This window comes from Limulus polyphemus, unplaced genomic scaffold, assembly GCF_000517525.1.
Source record: "Limulus polyphemus unplaced genomic scaffold, Limulus_polyphemus-2.1.2 Scaffold7237, whole genome shotgun sequence".
In the NCBI taxonomy this organism is placed as follows: domain Eukaryota; kingdom Metazoa; phylum Arthropoda; class Merostomata; order Xiphosura; family Limulidae; genus Limulus; species Limulus polyphemus.
The window spans coordinates 21,448-23,872 of NW_013672847.1; the positions used below are offsets into that span (position 1 = coordinate 21,448).

The window sequence follows — 2,425 nt, forward strand, 5'->3', positions numbered from 1 at the left end:
AAATATAATAATACTGTCTATTGTATGTCCATCTAACTACTTCCATATAAATATAATAATACTGTCTATTGTATGTCCATCTAACTACTTCCATATAAATATAATAGTACTGTCTATTGTATGTCCATGTAACTACTTCAAAGGACCAATTATGGATCTTCACCAAAATCGGTATGTACATTTTCATTAGGTCCATGGGGAGATACATACAAATTTGTGTTTGCAGTTTTTATTGGCATTTTTTTTTCTTCTTTTTAATTGCTACTTTGCCCCCTGTTGATGGATCTTCACCAAATTTGGCATGAAGGTTTGTTGGGTCTATGGGGGAAATACTTGCAAATTTATGGTTTCACATTTTGTTTTGCAGTTTTTATGGCCGTTAATGTTTTTTTTTACAATAGCATATAAGGGAAGCAACTAAGATAACCTTTCGTTCATCATGAATTTATATAATATGCAACCAGGGGATGGGTATTCCAGGTAGTAGTTAATAAGTACTTAACTTTAAGCTAACATTCCTAACTATATACAAGTCTTAAATCCAAGTGTAACTCTTTAGGTCCATACAATAAGATTAGGTATTATTATTTTTCATGACAAGTTTGTGCTGTGTTAATAACTAAAGTTGCTAAGCACAAAGAATTGAAAAAATATCAGATCTGATCAAATTCATGCTTCTTAGCTAATAGACAATTTTCTCCAACATCCTACAAATTAATAGAAATGTCATAGACACTATGTACTTCTGGCATAATTGTTGCACTTGTTCAAGCAAAGAAAGTAATATTGGAAGTGGTCTCCCTTAGTTTAAGGTTTATTTTGTATGATTATACATATATTTCTATGTCCATGGTTGTGTTTGATAAGGCAGGATGGTTTTAAATTTGCTTACTGTCTTAAAGCAAACTACTTACTATATAAATCTACATATAAAGAATCATATTTTGGACAAAATTACATTTTTATTAATTGTTTAGCATATACTGTAACATCATTCTTAGACAATTTGTATTCTTACAAAACATCAAGTGTTGTTTCTTTACACCTATCCCACTGTACTGCATCATAACAGTCGTTACACTTGTGATGTGGTCACTTCCTAATAATTATATATATATACAATGAACAAATACAAATAACACTTACTTCACAGAAAAGGTTAGAACATGTTTACCAGCATTTATTAAGATAAATATCCATCTTAAAGAAATTGTTTTGTATCACGTATAAAATGAATTTACAGATATTAGATACACATATTATTGTGTTAAAAACTAGAATATTTTATGTGTGCAATTTTATAAACTGGATGTCATATTTCACTGGTTAAATACAATAAAAATCCCATTAGTGTACTTATAAGAGCTGTTACATCATTTGGTTTTGTTTTTAGACTAATGGTATCCATAGGTTGCTAGTCTAGGAAGCCCATCAGTGTACGTATAAGAGCTGTTACTTGATTTTGTTTTGTTTTTAGACTAATATTATCCACAGGTTGCTAGTCTAGTAAGCCTATTAGTGTACTTATAAGAGCTGTTACATGATTTGGTTTTGTTTTTAGACTAATGGTATCCATAGATTTCTAGTCTAGGAAGCCCATTAGTGTACTTATAAGAGCTGTTACTTGGTTTTGTTTCTGGACTGATAATATCCCTAGGTTGCTAGTCTAGGAAGCTCATTAGTGTACTTATAAGAGCTGTTACTTGGTTTTGTTTTTGGACTAATAGTATCCATAGGTTGCTAGTTTAGAAAACCCATTAGGGTATTCATAAGAGCTGTTACTTGATTTGGTTTTGTTTTTGGACTAATGGTATACATAGGTTGCTAGTTTAGGAAGCTCATTAGTGTACTTATAAGAGCTGTTACATGATTTGGTTTTGTTTTTAGACTAATGGTATCCATAGATTTCTAGTCTAGGAAGCCCATTAGTGTACTTATAAGAGCTGTTACTTGGTTTTGTTTCTGGACTAATAGTATCCTTAGATTGCTAGTCTAGGAAGCCCATTAGTGTACTTATAAGAGCTGTTACATGATTTGGTTTTGTTTTTGGACTAATAGTGTCCATAGGTTGCTAGTTAGGAAGCTCATTAGTGTACTTATAAGAGCTGTTACTTGGTTTTGTTTCTGGACTGATAGTATCCCTAGGTTGCTAGTTTAAGAAACCCATTAGTGTATTCACAAGAGCTGTCACTTGATTTTGTTTTGTTTTTAGACTAATGGTATACATAGATTGCTAGTCTAGTAAGTCCATTAGTGTACTTATAAGAGCTGTTACTTGATTTTTTTGTCTTTAGACTAATAGTATCCATAGGTTGCTAGTCTAGGAAGCTCTTTAGTGTACTTATAAGAGCTGTTACTTGATTTTTTTGTCTTTAGACTAATAGTATCCATAGGTTGCTAGCCTAGGAAGCTCATTAGTGTACTT

The 2,425-nt window shown here is 31.5% G+C and overlaps 1 long non-coding RNA gene across 1 annotated transcript; it reads left to right on the plus strand.

Annotated features, from left to right (window-relative positions):
* Positions 1–1,774: 1,774 nt before the first annotated feature.
* Positions 1,775–2,206, plus strand: LOC111089741. Its single transcript, XR_002613951.1, has 3 exons — positions 1,775–1,820; positions 1,984–2,067; positions 2,146–2,206. It is a non-coding gene; the product is annotated as an uncharacterized LOC111089741 (long non-coding RNA).
* Positions 2,207–2,425: the final 219 nt, after the last annotated feature.